Consider the following 18,927-nt stretch of genomic DNA (forward strand, 5'->3'; position numbering starts at 1 on the left):
GTGAACAGTCCAGCAGTCTAGTAAGTGTATGATTTGGGGGAACAGAGGGGATCCTTTCTGAAAATAGAATGAACGGTAGAGTCGCACCAGGAGCTATCAACACTATGCCCAGAGTCAATAGACATGTAAAACAAGCTATTGAAGAGGAAAGATCTCAGTTCTGAAAAGTCATTGAATAGCTTTCAGGGCAAAATGTCTTAACCAGGGCTTTTATTGGTTTATATTTTCAGTTGGCTGTACAGGATGAGGCCCTGATTGACAAAAGTTGAGGCAGTTAACTGTCTTGTAAGGTGGTGAGAACTGAGCCTCCTGCCTATCAGTTGAGCCTCTATAAATATTTTCCCCACTCATTTCATACCTATAACTCTGTCTAGAATTTATCCATATTGTCTAATGAAATCTAATGGCATGGCTCTGGTCCTGTTACAGGTTTTATTAGAACTAAGGTTTTCCTGAGGTAATACAATTGTGTTAAATAAGCTTTAAAAGATTTAAATTTTACAACGCCATGGCCTCTTGTTTGGTTTTTGTCATTGTAAGCTTCTCAGCAAATCTTGTCAAGTTAGGTACTAGAAAAGTGAAAAGTAGAATGTGCATTTTCTGTTAAATTTTATTTTTCAGGTAAAATTGGTTTTCAAATCTGCTAATTGGTGAAAAGAGATCCACTTCTCTCTCAAGTTACAGAAGCAGAAATTCAACTGGTCCTTATTAATGAAAGATCTTCAGTGAAGGTTGAAAGCCCTTCAGATCAGTCATACCAGACTTTGAGCTCCTCTGGCCTCCGTGGTTCCATCATCTGTGCTCATGGCTCACAGGTGTGCAGGACAGCTATGTCCAGGACTAACCGAGGACAAAAATGGTTACTTAACCACCCAGGTGAAATATCCTTTCTATGGAAGGTTAAAAATCCCAGAAAGTCTGTGGGAGTGGCTTTTGGAGTATAGCTATGAGTAAAATATTCTCTAGATTTTCCCAATGTATTGTGATTCAATTTATCAGATAAATGAGTTGTTGGAGGACTTTCATTTAAATTGACAAATTTTCCTCCAGTATAAAGTTCCACAGGGACATAGTCTTCATTCTTTACCAATTTCAGGTTGCCACTAATGTCTAGAGGAACTAAAGGTATTTAGCCTCAGGGTGACTTATGAGCTACTTTCAAATATTTGTAGAATGTTAAATAGAAGCAGTAGTATACTTTTTCTCCAAAGTCATATGGGTGGGACAAAATCTTAGTAATCATAGTTGTCCAGTAGACTACTTTGGAGGTTGTGACCCACCTCTACCTCTGGAGATGTTCAATAAAAGTATGGATGATCATTTGACATGAAAGTCATGTGTCAGATATTTCTTGGACCAGATGGTATGAAAGAGCTCTCCAAACCTGAAAGTTCTAAGCATCTTTAATGAGTATTTTTAAAAAATTATTTAAAAAAATTTGTTGTTGTTGTTTTAGCATGAAATCTGAGGAAGAGCTGTTTGCTAGAGGCAAAATGTGTGCCTATGTTTTTATACTTCTAAGTTTTAAAATTGTTGCATTATTTTATCTTTTTTCAGATAGCTCACTGGAAATAAATATGGAAATTTCCTAAGAGGCTGAATACTGATGAGGTTGTGACTGAATTTAGAATTCTCTTCTGGACACAATTCCTTGGGTGATATAGGATCCTAAATTTATTTGTTTTACCTTTGTATTTTGGAAAAGTTAAAACTTATAAAAGTTGATAAATTAGTATTCTGTGTGCCCATCACCTAGCTTCAAGAATTATTAATTTACAGGGCAGAATAATGGCCCCCGCAAGATGTCCGTGTCCTAAAGCCTGGAACTTGTTGATATGTTAGGTTATGTGATAAGCAAGAATTATGGTTACACATGGAATTAAGGTTGCTCATCAGTTGACACTGAGATGGGGGAGATTATCCTGATTCTCCAGGTGGGAACAATCTAATCACATGCATCTTTGTAAGTGCAAGAAGGAGGCACTAGAGAGAGACCCAGATAGATGGCCATGTGAGAAGGTATTGGCTGATGCTGTTCAAGAGAGATGGAGGAATGGGGCCTTGAGCCAAGGAATGTGGCTAGCCTATAAAAGCTGAAAAAGGCAAGGAAACAGATTCTCCCCTAGAGCAGCCTGAAGGACTGGAGGCCTGTCAACACCTTGATTTTAGCCTAGTGAGACCTAATTCAGATTTCTTACCTACAGAACCATAAGATAATAAATTTGTGTTGTTTTAGGCCACTGAGTTTGAGGTAATTTTTTGTAGCAGCTATAGAAAACAGATTTCTAAAAAAAAAAAAGGGAGGGAGAGAGAAAGGCTGTCAAAATGTGAAGGGAATAAAATAATCCTTAAGGTTAGCACTAAAAATTTCTTTGAATGTATTTTACAAACCTAGCAAAGAAAGACTTTTATTTGTTGGCTTTGACTACAAAAGGAATGGATATAAATCTGAATATCTATAAAAGAGATTTGAATATATATACAAAAGTTTAAATAGATATTTAAATTGCTAATATGATTAGTTTTATTAATCACTTGAATGATTTAAGCCCATTACTCTCATCTTTTGGTGCCATTTTTATTAAACTACTTATTTCCATTACATAAATTGCAAATTAGATACTCTGGCTTACTTAAATATATGTATTATGGTACTCTTGATGGTTTTCTTTTATATACTATTTATCTAATTTCAGCAAAAAGGCAGATATTGGAGAGATAAAAACTCATTATTTTATAGAAGCTAGTGAAATTGTTTATACTTATTAAGATATGGTACTTTCAATAAAACCAACTTAAAATCTATGATCATTTTCTTCAAAATAATTCTCTAAATTCCTATTTACATTCATAGGTTCTTTTTTTCTAAGCCTGATAAAGTACTTAAGATGAATCCAAAAACCAACCAACCAATCACTCAACTAACTCTGCAAACATAAACATAAGTAAAAACAAAAAAATAAACAAAACAAAGCATTTAAGTTTATAAGCACTTTTGAAAAGTGATGCAAATGGCTTGAATGAACTTTCTCATATATCTCGTTTTTATCTTGCTAATGTTAAAGGACAAAAGATCAATGTCTAGATTTACTGAAGTCATGTATCCTAATGGACCATTTCTTTCTTTTACGTTTAGACACTTTCCCCCTCAAAGATATTAGCCATATGATTCACAATCTGCAGTGAGGTTTTACTAAATGTTATTATTGGAGATATATTCAACTGTATGTTTGAGATGGATAGATTATATTCCTTTGGAAAATTGCAGGAGAAATTCTGTGGTAGCATATACTTGTTTTGAAAGTATAAATTAGAAATACACACTAATAATTTTGAGCATATGGCACAAACTTTAACACACAAACACAACATATGCACATCAAACTCCCAAATCTCAGAAATACATATGCTATTTAACATTTCCACTTAATACTTAATACATCATCTCATTCTTCCTAGACACTATGAGAAACTGAAATGTACAAAATTAAGGGTCGTCTCTAAAGCTGTTGTGATATGTAAACCTGGTTAGGCTGTGGTGCCCAGTTACTTGGTTGTTATGAAAATAGTTTTTAGATGTGATTAACATTTACAATCAGTAGACTTTGAATAAAGCAGATTATCCTCCATAATCTGGGTGGGCCTCATCTAACTAGTTGAAGGTCTTAAGAGCAAAGATGGAGGATTCCTGAGGAAAAAGCAATTCTTCCTCAAGACTGCAGCATAGAAACACTGCCCAAGTTTCCCACCTGCTGGCCTGCATTGCAGATTTTGGGCTCAAGGCTGCAACGTCAACTCTTCTTTGAGTTTCTAGCCTGCTGGTCTGCCCTATGGATTTTAGACTTTCTAGGCCCCTAAATTGTATAAGTCAATTCCTTAAAATCTCTGTCTCTCTGTCTCTCTATAGATAGGTAGGTAGGTAGGTAGATAGACAGATAGATAGACAGACAGACAGATAGATAGATCCATCTCCTATTGGTTCTGTTCCTCTCAGACAGACCCTGCCTAAATAGCTATTATTGCCCAAACACCTTGCAAATAAGACATTAACCTTGATTACTTCTGAAAAAAAGTAATTCTGTATTCTCATTTTGGGTACCTTTCACTTGCTTTATTTAAATTGATCCAAAATATTTTATTCCTTTTAGCTCAAATTGATAACAAAAACTTTAAAAGCTCAAAAGAACTTCTTTCTACCCAATATTCCTGTCATTGAGTTTCTTTCTCCACCTCCACCCAACTCCTCACTACTCTCCTATCCAGTCCATGAATTATCCCTAACATATACTTCATTTTCTAAAATACAAGATCATTGAAGAACTTTTTAGACACTCTAACATAGTTTCTAAATTTTTTGGTTTAAGTCTCTTTTCTGTGACTATCACTACTGTGTTCTGTTTTTTACGTATACTCCCTAGTGACTGTTTTCTATAAATTTATGTTTAGCCAACAGTTAAAATAATGTGTGCTTGGATAATAGTTGAAAAAGCTCAAAGACTCTGGATCAATTACCATAAGGCTGTCTTAAAGAAGACTTGCTTTGTCTACCTTAAAATAAGACCCTTTACTGGTGTTTAAGATAAAGCTGTGTCTTCATTTTCTTCTTTAGATTCAGAGTTAATTCTGACCAGAACTCTAAAACGAATTGCAAATGATCAGTTAATTAAAGCAATGCAGTCCACACCAGGAGGACTGAGTTCCTTTCTAAGCTGATAAAATATTTAAAAATGCATATTAATATGGGACTTTTTCCAGGTAAAGATACAAAATTCAAAACTACAACAAAATTAGTCTTCTGCTGTTGCTTAAGAGGGATTTAGCCCCTGTGCAATTTATGACTCAGATTATCTTCTTAAACAATGTTACCCAAATAAACCTTCCTTGAAATCAGTGGTACTGGTATTCAAACATTTTTCCTTTACATGGAGTTAACTGTATCCTCTATCATCTGACTGAACCAACTAACGTCATTTCTCTTAAAGACATCAACAGCTCAAGGAAAAACAAAGTTTTCTCTCCAGGGCTGGGGGAGGAATTTTGCTTTGCACTTGAAAATGTTTTCTCTGTTCCAAGAAGATATTAGGATCAGTTGACTGACAACAGGAAAAATTTTCCTGGCAGAGAAGGAAGCCAGAGGAGATTCACATGCAGACAAAATTTTAACTATCAGGCTGTTTGTATCCCCATATCTACTCTAATATGCCAAGCTGGGATAAATCAAATGGGCTCTAAAAATGGTAGATAAAAATGTGATTTCACAATAATTCTGGAGTTTTGCAGAATATTCATCTTAAGCATTTATTTTTCTCCAAAGAGTTATTTATTACCGGGTAAAGCTATATAGTTATTCCAATATACGCACTACTCTAGGAAAAAAAAAAATCCTTGAAAACTCTGCATTTTAAAAGTGCTATAAAGATACAACTGAAGATAGAGTTGTAAAGACACAACTAGCTGAAGTGCTAGTGTGAGTTAAAAGAGACTGGGACCCAGACAGAGGTGCCTGAAATTTGAAACAAGGAGGGAAACCAGGTCAGATGATGTAGTGTAGTACTTGGTGATGTGTCCACTTTCCAGCTGGATATCCCTCTTCAGGCATGGCTGGGACTGAAGGGTCCTTCCCCAGGGTATGGGGAATGTGTATATACAACTTGTCTCTATCATGAGACCCTCAGGTTTGGTAATCTCTAAGCGAAGTGGGAATTGGACTCACAGCATAAATGCAAAGAGGACTAAGGACACATGAAAGCAATGTTGGGGTAAATTCACAAGGCAAATGCTTCAGAGACCTCAGGACAGACTTTCCTAGTCAGCGTTTCATAGCAACTTCATAATCATTCAGTTTTCCCTGGTTTCAAAGTGTGATCCTTGTGAGGATTAGCAGAACAATAATTTAATCTAGGCTGTAATTTATATTCTAAAAATCCCTCAAAGAAAGGAGGAAATTCTGATCTCTGAGAGTAAAGGTGGGGCAGACACTGGACAGACTCTTCTCTCCTACTGCTAGACTCTCTTGATCCTCTTACCGTTTCCTTTATTGCCTTTGGGGACCTAACCTGGGTGCGCGCGCGTGCGCGCGCACACGCGCACACACACACACACACACACACACACACACACACACACACACACCCCACGCCCCGATCTAAGACTTCCATATTTGATCTTCTAAGGTAACCGTCTTCCTTTTGTTAGTATGAGCCCTGGGCTTTTTCCTTACTATGCTATTTCACAGGCAAAATGAAGGGTATAAAGGAACATTCAAAATGAAGGCACCCAAGGTTGATTCATGGCCTGCTAAACTTGTCTACATTCAAATTTATTTATTTATATTAAAAAATTAATTTATTTGGCTGCACTGGGTCTTTGTTGCGGCACGCGGGATCTTCGTTGAGGCATGTGGGATCTTTACTTGTAGCATGTGGGTCTCCGTTGCAGTATGTGGGATCTAGTTCCCTGACCAGGGATCGAACCTGAGCACCCTTCATTGGGAGCGTGGAGTCTTAACCACTGGACCACCAGGGAAGTCCCTACATTCAACTTTAAATAAACTTAGACTTAATATATACCTGGTCTAAATGTAAATCTTATCACAGCAATACAAGGAGAATGCGATTAAGTCTTACTCTCATTCTTCCTTGAAGAAGGCTCATTTTGAGAACCATTGAAGAACTAATTTAACTTAAATTTGATATAAACTGGACCAGAAAACTAATTAAAAAACGGCAGCAACAACAAGACAACATAAAAAAGACAAGCCCCGAAACACTGATAACTCTAAGAGACTTAATGTAGTTGGAAATTATCTACAGGATAGATACAGGATTCTATATCTATCTATAGATACAGTCTACAGGATTCTATTTTTAAAAGTGTAAACTATTAAGAAAGACTGGAATCTATTTTATTAATGATAACTTTATGAAGCTGTTAACCTAATGATTTTTCATGTTAGAAGTTGCCTTAGGGATCTTTAAGTTTTAATTTTAATTTAAAATATTAATTATTTTCTTATTTTGGGGGCCATTACCCCAAAGCCTTACTTTCTATCACCTCCAGTAAGTGCATAGTATTTTATGGGAAAGCTATCTTTTGTTAGGTATCTTTTTCATCTACCCTGAAAATTAGACTTTTTCTGTCTCCTTTCCTCTCAAAATATCCAACTCATTTATTTAAAACCAGTGGCAATAGATAGGAATTTTTCATAATTGTTAATCTGGGCTAGTGGGTCATACTAAGAAACCAAGGGCTTTAGCAATTGAGTTGTTGGTCTAGTTAGAGCCTGACTAGAATTGTTAACATAAATAAAACAAAAGCACTGAAGAGAGCCTTTTCTATAATAAAGGTATATTGTTTTTAGTGGATTTGGGTTTGTCCTCTTTCTTTTCTTGGTAAGAACTTTGAATTTTAAGGATTCTGAGGCAAAGATTTTCATTGAGATCTAAGTATAGGGAAATAACCCTGACTTTATGGTTAATTACATCTTAATCTTTCTTCTCTAGGTTATCATTAAAATAATTATTATTCCGATTTTTTTTACTATATGTTTTTTTCTACAACATAATACACATATAAGGAATAAAACCAAAATCATCTTAATCCCGCCTTTATATGGGGATAACCTCTTAACGTTTGGTGAATTTCCTTTCAGCTTCTTGTGTGCATACCTGCATTACCATGTGGCTCATCATAAATTTCATAGCATGGAAGTTCTATGTTTTATATATTTTACACTCACAGTGAGTTTTGTCTTTTGCTTTCCTAGTGTCCCTTAACTAAACTTCCTCTGTTTGTAAAATACACTGGCCTGTGTTCAGGAAGACTAACAATTGACATTACTCCCCATTAGAGGAGTTAGGAGGTGGACATGCTTCTTGGGAGCTGGTTAGCTGATAAAGACCACGCGAGTGTTCTGGGGAGCCAGCTCTTGCTGTGTTCTCTATGGTGGCAGCCCCCTCTAGAAAGCTCAGAACATGCTTTCTTAGAAACATGTGTTCCCTCTTCCTGTCTGCTTGTGACCAATCCCTTCAGTTTGTCAAAATTCTTCTGCCATTTCTCTCTTTGCTGCAATATTGTCCCAAACACTTAACAATCACTGTCTCTTCACTGGAACACACAGAGGTTAAAAGAGCTTCAGGTTCTAAAGTGACCTTAACCAGCAATCAAAGAACAATTTTATTTATGCCCTATGAAAAGGATAGCTGGAGATATTTCTATCTACATATCCATCTATCTATGTATGTACTTTTTTGAGGCACAAAACACTTCTCCTAAATAGCTTCATTTTTTAAAATAAGGAATGTTTTAAAAACAAATAGCATAATGAAATATTTAAATCCTCTTTGTAATAGTCTCTGTGTAATGTTTCATAGATGTGTACCCAAATAAAAACAAACAAACAAAAAAAAGGGACTTCCAGTGGTTAAGACTTTGCCTTCCAGTGCAGGGAGTACGGGTTTGATCCCCGGTCGGGGAGCTAAGATCCCACATGCCTCGCGGCCGAAAAAACAACACATAAAACAGAAGCAATATTGTAACAAATTCAATAAAGACTTTAAGAAAATGGTCCACATCAAAAAACCTTAAAAAAAAAAAAAAAAAACCCAAACCCCAAAACACTTAAAGGAAAATACTAAGATGTATATAAAGGTTAGATGAATGTAATGGCTTATAGTTTTGTGTGTGTGCATCTTTTTACCATTCTTTGCCCTTCTATATCTTCTTTCCCTTTCCTTCCCCCCTCTTTTCCTCTCTTTCCTAGAATAATCACGTTGATTTGCCATATCCCAGAAGTAGCAAGTAATGGTGCTACTGAAGGTGAACTTGAAAGACTTTACAATGTTTGTCATCACAGTGTTTTGGCATTGCTTTGGTCTGCACATTAGTGGTATATTGAGCCTCTAAATTGGCTAGGTTCCTTTGTTTAAAATGGTGTTCATTTAGTGAATGTACACCATTACTTTATCAGACAACATGTCACCAAGCAGCTAATCAGACTATCCTGCTGATCTAGCTTAATGTTAGTCTGTTCATAGATGTCTCGGGGGAAGTTGTTGCTAACTCTAGACAAATTAAAGTGGGAATGATGCTCCTGATTATTTTTTTTCCTGAAGGAAACACTGCTTATGTATATTACATATAGTTGTGTCACATTATTGAATAAATTAAGCTCTAAAATTAAATAGAGTTGAATAGGGATTATTATCACTGTCAAGCAAACATTTATATGGTACTTTGTATATGGCAAGAATTTGATCTAAATGTTTGACATATATTAACCTGTTTCTTCCTCTAATAATTCTATGAATGGATACAATAGAATCCCTGTTTAATAGATGAGGAAACCGAGGAGCAGAAATGTTAGAAAACTTATCCAAAGTCATGGAGCTCTTATAGAGAAGAGATGGCATGTCACACCAGGCAGTTTACTTCCAGAGGCTCTTCTCTTAATCCCAGTGCTATCCTACCTTATTATATTATCAGTAAATATTTGATCATATTTTAAAAAATATACAGAGTATTATGCTATGCATAAGGAATGTATAAATAAGGTATTAGTTGTTTCTGTCCTTAGAGTTTTCAACCTAGTCAGAAAGACAGGGTAAACAATATAAAACTGTAAACAATACCAGGCAGTAGAAGCTGTGATAAAGGAATCATTCAGGTGAGTTCTCTAGGATTTTGAAGATGGCCAGGTCACCAAAGGCAGGGGAAATTTGGAAAGACTATATATCTGGACTTCTGAGAGGTTTGGACCAAAGATCAAGATACTTTTTATGCTCTATAAAGTTATCCAAAATATGAATAGCTTAAAAATGTCTCTGAAACTCACTAAGACAGATGGTCTGAAATAATTTGAATCATCTGTGGGTGGAGTGAGTACATGATTAAACCCCAGCAGGTAAGTGAGAATTTCTAACATGAAACAAAGGAACTTAAAACACCATTATTGTGCCATTAATATAGAATTAGAGCGATCAGATAATTCAGAAGATGCTTGTCTTGATGCCTTTAAAAGTGGGACATGCAATGCCTTGGGCTGCAAACAGTTAGTCCAGTGTGTCACAGAAGCTTGGGGTGACAAGACCCTTTAACAGCCCTGAAAAATGAACCACTGCCCAGGAGAACAACAATCTAGAAACTGACTTGATTTTATACTTCTTTTTGTTTAAAGCAACCAACATTTCAGTGATCTCTAGTACTCCAGGGTTATATTTATCTATTCTTACTATGATGCAGTTGTTTCAGAAGAAATAATAAATAGGTAGTTAAATAACAAGACCAATGGCACCTCAGGATAAATAAGAATATAGGAAATTTTAAATTGTTAGAAATTCTCTATACCTATTCCTGCCATCTCTTTTAAGTTAACAGTAAGATTATTTTATTTTTGTTCCTTTTACCTCACATGCTATTAGACTGTACTATAGTTTGCCTCCCCATTTTAGCTAATTATAATTTATTCTACACGTTTCATATTTTCAGTGAACATTATGTATCAGTTTCTTAACATTAATATCTTCTGTAGAATTTGTTTAATTTACATATAGTTTAAATATATATTGTCTTTTGTAGAATTTGTTTAACTTACATATAGATTAAATATATCTCATTTGATCCTCATAATCTGGTATTATTAGTTTCTCTCCAGTATTTCTACCATCCATCCAGTTATTCAAAGTTAGAAACTGGAAGTCATTCTTGATTCTTTCCTCTCCCTTCACACTTCATATTTAATCAACATGTGTTCTTGATTATATCTCTTAAATATCTTATAGTGTATACATTTCATAAAGGCTAATTATTTCTATGGACCCAGAGGCTTATATGGTCCTGCTGAGTCTAGAACCTGGGTCTTCCGTTTCCTGGTTCAGCCTCTCTCTGATCTGCTATGATGCTTTTAGAGAAAGGAACTTTGTTTTAATTCTGTCTCAATATGTAACTATGTAATAAAATTTTATAAACACAAACTCCTTGCAAACATTAGAAAAAAGGCACAGAAATACCAACTAGTATTAGTGTATATAAAAGACTATTAATATTACCTATGAAACCAAGCTCTGAATTTATTACTCTTATGCTTTACTGAAGAACTTCTTATTGACTATTCACCATGCTTCCCTCTTTTTCCTCCCGTCTCAGAAGGAACCTTGGCCTTCCTTCGGCTCAGGTTAATCTCTCTACCTGTGCACTACGGACCTTAACTGCTTTGCCTCCTCAGGAGTCTTGCTTCAGAAATAATACCCCCTCTTTCCAGTATGTAACATCCCCCCACCCCATTTGCTCTTCCCCTTCAATCTATAAATATCCTTAGGTGTCTTCCAACTTAAGAAATAGAGCAAAACAAATAAAACCAACAAAAACCCTAAACTAAGAAAATATCCTTCCCTCCCCCCCACTTTCTAATCATCCTTAACTTTCTCATCTTTAGTCGAGCTACTTCCAGAGCAGACTATTGCATGGGCTGTCTTCACTGCCTGAGCACCATGCACTCCTCAACCCACAGTAGCTTCTACCCTACCATCATAATGATTACCATCACCTTTGTTTTGACAAAGCAAATGAATACTTTTCCGTGACTTAGCTTGCCTTTTATAGGATTTGACACAGTGGACCATTCATTTATTTAACAGTTATTCAATTCTTTCTATAGGCCAGGCATTATTCTAAGTGCAAAGGAGACACAATTGTGCGGAAAAAATAAATAGATTTCAGTAACACTGTGTTTTCCTGGTTTTTCTTTCTACTTCGTTCGTCATTTTTACCATTCACTCTGTGGGCTTCTCTTCTGTTTACCCCAATGTTGCTATAACACATAATAACTGTTGGCTAAACATTATACATTCTTCCTGGTGACTTTATTCACATGACTAAACATTTACATGTATAGTGAACAGAAGGATGCTCTACCCCAGTCTCCTTTCAGGAAGGACTGAAGACCCAGCTGAGGTGAGTGCAGTCAACACACAGCCTCCAAATGCCAGTTCTACAGGGTCAGCCTGAGCTGAACTGCCTTGCCCAAGGTCATGCCTTTTTTTATAGGACTGGATCCAATGGCTGAGCAAGGGGGAGTGTGAAGATCTGGATGCTCTGGCCTAAGAGGGAAGTTGTACAAGGTGCATCTGGAAACGTTGGCACACAAGATAGCAGGGAAACGATCAAAGACTCTGAAGCCAAGCGGAAGAGACTTCCACTTGCCAAAAATGGGACAATTTGAGTAGCAATAAGAATAATAATGGCAATGGTTAAAACATATCAGACACGTTAAAACTTCATTAATTCATAGAAATACTGAAGGAAATCCACAAAACCTCATTGGTTATCTTTGGAGAATACTGGAAACAAACTCATTATTCTAAAAAATGGTAAATGGGGCATTTAACCTGCCTTTTCAGTATAAGCTAGACCTCTGTGTAACCAAGTGGTTGATGAAGGAAAATTTCTCCTTATAGATGTATTCCATCTAATAATGAATAGAATTAATGATTAATAAATGATAGAATTATAATACTGTTTTGCTCACCCTTTATGAAATAATGGATATAGGCAAATATTGTACAAAGAATCTACAGAACAAGCTCACTTATAAATATTACTGCAAAAAAATAAAATATTAGCAAATAGAATCCAACTATTAATTACAGAATCATGTTTGTTTTTAAGGGATTTATGCCAGACATGCAAGAATGGTTCTATATTAGGAAGTAGGTTAGTATTATTCATCATATTATTAGAAAATCATGATCATCTCCATAAGACACTCAAAAGGCATTTGACAAAATTAAATAGCTATTTTTTTAAAAAGCACTCAATACAAAAGGAATCAAGATACTTCATTAACTTAATAAAATACATGTATCTCAGCCCAAAGCCAACATCTAACTTAATGGGAAAATGCTGGGGATATTTCCTAAAGTCAGATCCAAGACAAGGATACTACCATAATACTACTATTCAACAATGACCTGGTATATTAGGCAAGAACAATTGTATAAGAGAAAGTGATTATACAAGATTATAATATTATACTATGTTATATTATTGAATTGTATAAGAGAAAGATATAAAATTATATAAGAGACAGGTATAAAAGTTGTAAAGGAGGATGCAGAGCTGTACTGTTTGCAGATGATTTGATTATATACCTCGAATACCCAAGAAACTTGGCTGAAAAATCACTATATACAATAAGATAGTTTAGGAAGATGCTTGATGTTAAATTAATATACTGAAAAAAGGCTTCATGATACAAATATCCATTTAGAAGATAAAACTGAAGAAAAGACTTATTAAAATAGTAACAAAAACGTAAAATATTTAGGAATAAACAGTACAAAAGTAACAAAAAAGTAAAATATTGGAGACTCCTGGGAAGATGGCGGAAGAGTAAGACACGGAGATCACCTTCCTCCCCACAGATACACCAGAAATACATCTACACGTGGAACAACTCCTACAGAACACCTACTGAATGCTGGCAGAAGACCTCAGACCTCCCCAAAGGCAAGAAACTCCCCATGTACCTGGGTAGGGCAAAAGAAAAAATAAACAGAGACAAAAGAATAGGGACGGGGACCTGCACCAGTGGGAGGGAGCTGTGAAGGAGGAAAGGTTTCCACACACTAGGAAGCCCCTTCACGGGCGGAGACTGCGGGTGGCGGAGGGGAGGAGCTTCGGGGCCGCGGAAGAGAGCACAGCAACAGGGGTTCGGAGGGCAAAGCGGAGAGATTCCCGCACAGAGGATCAGGGCCGACCGGTACTCACCAGCCCGAGAGGCTTGTCTGCTCACCCGCTGGGGCGGGCAGGGCTGGGAGTTGAGGCTCGGGCTTCGATCGGAACGCCGGGAGAGGACTGGTGTTGGCAGCATGAACACAGCCTGCAGGGGGTTAGTGCACCACGGCTAGCCGGAAGGGAGTCCGGGGAAAAGTCTGGACCTGCCAAAGAGGCAAGAGACTTTTTCTTCCCTCTTTGGTTCCTGGTGCGCAAGGAGAGGGGATTAAGAGCGCTGCTTAAAGGACCTCCAGAGACGGGTGCGAGCCGTGGCTAAAAGTGCAGACCTCAGAGACAGGCATGAGACACTAAGGCTGCTGCTGCCGCCACCAAGAAGCCTGTGTGCGAGCACAGGTCACTATCCACATCCCCTTCCGGGAAGCCTGCGCAGCCCGCCACTGCCAGGGTCCCGGGATCCAGGGACAACTTCCCAGGAGAACGCACGGTGCGCCTCAGGCTGGTGCAACGTCCTGCCGGCCTCTGCCACTGCATGCTCGCCCCGCACTATGTGCCCATCCCTCTCCTCGGCCTGAGTGAGGCAGAGCCCCCGAATCAGCGGCTCCTTTAACCCTGTCCTGTCTGACCGAAGAACAGACGCCCTCCTGCGACCTACACGCAGATGCGGGGCCAAATCCAAAGCTGAGCTCCTGGGAGCTGTGAGAACAAAGAAGAGAAAGGGAAATCCCTCCCAGCAGCCTCAGAAGCAGTGGATTAAAGCTCCACAATCAACTTGATGTACCTGCACCTGTGGAATACATGAATAGACAATGAATCATCCCAAATTGAGGAGGTGGACATTGAGAGCAAGATTTATGATTTTTTTCCCCTTATCCTCTTTCTGTGAGTGTGTATGTGTATGCGTCTGTGTGAGATTTTGTCTGTATAGCTTTGCTTTCACCATTTCTCCTAAGGTTCTATCCTTTTTTTTTTTTTTTTTTTTACTTTTTAAAAGAATTTTTTTCTTAATAATTATTTTTTATTTTAATAACTTTATTTTATTTTACCCTCTTTCTTTTTTTTCTTTCTTTCTACTTTTTCTCCCTTTTATTCTGAGCCATGTGGATGAAAGGCTCTTGGTGCTACAGCCAGGAGTCAGCGCTGTGCCTCTGAGGTGGGACAGCCAACTTCAGGACACTGGTCAACAAGAGACCTCCCAGCTCCACATAATATCAAACAGCGAAAATCTCCCAGAGATCTCCATCTCAACGCCAGCACGCAGCTTCACTCAATGACCAGCAAGCTACAGTGCTGGATATCCTATGCCAAACAACTAGCAAGACAGGAACACAACCCCACCCATTAGCAGAGAGGCTGCCTAAAATCATAATAAGTCTGCAGACACCTCAAAACACACCACCAGACGTGGACCTGCCCACCAGAGAGACAAGATCCAGTCTCATCCACCAGAACACAGGCACTAGTCCCCTCCACCAGGAAGCCTACACAACCCACTGAACCAAACTTAGCCACTGGAGACAGACACCAAAAACAACGGGAACTACGAACCTGCACCCTGCAAAAAGGAGACCCCAAACACAGTAAGATAAGCAAAATGAGAAGACAGAAAAACACACAGCAGATGAAGGAGCAAGATGAAAACCCACCAGACCTAATGAAAAGGAAATAGGCAGTCTACCTGAAAAAGAATTCAGAATAATGATAGTAAAGATGATCCAAAATCTTGGAAATAGAATAGACAAAATGCAAGTAACATTTAACAAGGACTTAGAAGAACTAAAGATGAAACAAGCAACGACGAACACAATAAATGAAATTTAAAATACTCTAGTTGGGATTGATAGCAGAATAACTGAGGCAGAAGAACGGATAAGTGACCTGGAAGACAAAATAGTGGAAATAACTACTGCAGAGCAGAATAAAGAAAAAAGAACGAAAAGAACTGAGGACAGTCTCAGAGACCTCTGGGACAACATTAAACGCACCAACATTCGAATTATAGGGGTTCCAGAAGAAGAAGAGAAAAAGAAAGGGACTGAGAAAATACTTGAAGAGATTATAGTTGAAAACTTCCCTAATATGGGAAAGGAAATAGTTAATCAAGTCCAGGAAGCACAGAGTCCCATACAGGATAAATCCAAGGAGAAATACACCAAGACACATATTAATCAAACTGTCAAAAATTAAGTACAAAGAAAGCATATTAAAAGCAGCAAGGGAAAAACAACAAATAACACACAAGGAAATCCCCATAAGGTTAACAGCTAATCTTTCAGCAGAAAGTCTGCAAGCCAGAAGGGACTGGCAGGACATATTTAAAGTGATGAAGGAGAAAAACTTGCAACCAAGATTACTCTACCCAGCAAGGATCTCAATCAGATTTGATGGAGAAATTAAAACCTTTACAGACAAGCAAAAGCTGAGAGAGTTCAGCACCACCAAACCAGCTTTACAACGATTGCTAAAGGAACTTCTCTAGGCAAGAAACACAAGACAAGGAAAAGACCTACAATAACAAACCCAAAACAATTAAGAAAATGGGACTAGGAACATACATATCAATAATTACCTTAAATGTAAATGGATTAAATGCTCCCACCAAAAGACACAGACTGGCTGAATGGATACAAAAACAAGACCCATATATATGCTGTCTCCAAGAGACTCACTTCAGACCTAGAGACACATACAGACTGAAAGTAAGGGGATGGAAAAAGATATTCCATGCAAAGGGAAACCAAAAGAAAGCTGGAGTAGCAATTCTCATATCAGACAAAATAGACTTTAAAATAAAGACTATTAGAAGAGACAAAGAAGGACACTACATAATGATCAAGGAATTGATCCAAGAAGAAGATATAACAATTGTAAATATTTATGCACCCAACATAGGAGCACCTCAATACATAAGGCAAATACTAACAACCATAAAAGGGGAAATCCACAGTCACACATTCATAGTAGGGGACTTTAACACCCCACTTTCACCAATGGACAGATCACCCAAAATGAAAATAAATAAGGAAACACAAGCTTTAAATGATACATTAAACAAGATGGACTTAATTGATATTTATAGGACATTCCATCCAAAAACAACAGAATACACATTTTTCTCAAGTGCTCATGGAACATTCTCCAGGATAGATCATATCTGGGGTCACAAATCAAGCCTTGGTAAATTTAAGAAAATTGAAATTGTATCAAGTATCTTTTCCGACCACAACGCTATGAGACTAGATATCAATTACAGGAAAAGATCTGTGAAAAATACAACCACATGGAGGCTAAACAATACACTACTTAATAACGAAGTGATTACAGAAGAAATCAAAGAGGAAATCAAAAAATACCTAGAAACAAATGAAAATGGAGACACGACAATCCAGAATCTAGGGGATGCAGCAAAAGCAGTTTAAGAGGGAAGTTTATAGCAATAAAATCGTACCTTAAGAAACAGGAAATATCTCGTGTAAACAACCTAAACTTGCACCTAAAGCAATTAGAGAAAGAAGAACAAAAGAACCCCAAAGTTAGCAGAAGGAAAGAAATCATAAAGATCAGGTCACAAATAAATGAAAAAGAAATAAAGGAAATGATAGCAAAGATGAATAAAACTAAAAGCTGGTTCTTTGAGATGATAAACAAAATTGATAAACCATTAGCCAGACTCATCAAGAAAAAAAGGGAGAAGACTCAAATCAATAGAATTAGAAATGAAAAAGGAGAAGTAACAACTGACACTGCAGAAATACAAAGGATCATGAGAGATTACTACAAGCAATTCTATGCCAATAAAATGGACAACCTGGAAGAAATGGACAAATTCTTAGAAAAGTACAACCTTCCAAGACCCAGGAAGAAATAGAAAATATGAATAGACCAATCACAAGCACTGAAATTGAAACTGTGATTAAAAATCGTCCAACAAGCAAAAGCCCAGGACCAGATGACTTCACAGGTGAATTCTATCAAACATTTAGAGAAGAGCTAACACCTATCCTTCTCAAACTCTTCCAAAATATAGCAGAGGGAGGAACACTCCGAAACTCATTCTACGAGGCTACCAACACCCTGATACCAAAACCAGACAAAGATGTCACAAAATAAAGAAAACTACAGGCCAATATCACTGATGAACATAGATGCAAAAATCCTCAACAAAATACTAGCAAACAGAATCCAACAGCACATTAAAGGATCATACACCATGATCAAGTGGGTTTTATCCCAGGGATGCAAGGATTCTTCAATATATGCAAATCAATCAATGTGATACACCATATTAACAAATTGAAGGATAAAAACCATGTGATAATCTCAAAAGATGCAGAAAAAGCTTTTGACAAAATTCAACACCCATTTATGATAAAAACTCTCCAGAAAGTGGGCACAGAGGGAACCTACCTCAACATAATAAAAGTCATATATGACACCCACAGCCAACATCATTCTTAATGGTGAAAAACTGAAACCATTTTCTCTAAGATCAGGAACCAGACAAGGGTGCCCACTCTCACCAGTAAGATATTAAAATAAATAAATAAATAAAATCTAATGTCTAAGGGTCTGGCTTTTAGTCAGCCTGAATCTAGGTGCTGAGATCCTCCCCTTTGGGGCACCAACAGGTACTGGCACACCCTCAACTTCTGGGAGTTATTGAACATGTAGTAGGCTGCTTGGACAAAGACAAAGGTTTGAGAGACAACCAAGACCTGAAGCAGGACTCAATGTCAAGCTTCAACTGCTACACAAGGCCATTCCTTTAAGACTGGTAGAGGTGGTTGTTTCATCTACTATATAGAAATCAACACAGAGGGTCAAATGAAATGAAGCAACAGAGGAATATGTTCCAAATAAAACAAGAACCTAAGAAAAAACCTTAATGAAATGGAGATAATTTACCTGATGAAGAATTTGAAGAAATGGTCATAATGATGCTCAATGAACTGGGGACAAGAATGGATGGACACAGTGAGAACTTCAACAAAGAGATGGAAAATATAAGAAAGTATCAAATAGAAGTCACAGAGCTGAAGAATACAAACACTGAACTAAAAAATATACTACAAGTGTTCAACAGCAGATGAGATGAAGCAGAGGAACGATCAGTCAACTTGAAGACAAGGCAGTGGAACTTACCCAATCAGAGCAGTAAAAAGAAAAAAGAATAAAAAAACAAAGGAAGATAGCTTGAGG

General features: G+C 37.2%; 1 protein-coding gene and 1 long non-coding RNA gene across 7 annotated transcripts in view; one reads left to right on the forward strand and one right to left on the reverse strand.

Annotated features, from left to right (window-relative positions):
• The window catches only part of LOC137226935 (uncharacterized), a 140,924-nt gene extending 138,566 nt beyond the window's left edge, over positions 1–2,358 (forward strand). For 4 of the 6 annotated variants that reach the window (XR_010944616.1, XR_010944626.1, XR_010944621.1 and 1 more), the window contains one exon: positions 622–2,358. This is a non-coding gene — a long non-coding RNA (uncharacterized lncRNA). The remainder of the gene's footprint in view (positions 1–621) is intronic. The other 2 variants (XR_010944615.1, XR_010944619.1) reach the window with 2 other exon arrangements.
• The window catches only part of LOC137226919 (uncharacterized), a 261,239-nt gene that overhangs the window by 50,645 nt on the left and 191,667 nt on the right, over positions 1–18,927 (reverse strand). The window lies entirely within an intron of this gene.

The sequence above is a fragment of the Pseudorca crassidens genome, chromosome 1 (assembly GCF_039906515.1).
Source record: "Pseudorca crassidens isolate mPseCra1 chromosome 1, mPseCra1.hap1, whole genome shotgun sequence".
Taxonomy (NCBI): domain Eukaryota; kingdom Metazoa; phylum Chordata; class Mammalia; order Artiodactyla; family Delphinidae; genus Pseudorca; species Pseudorca crassidens.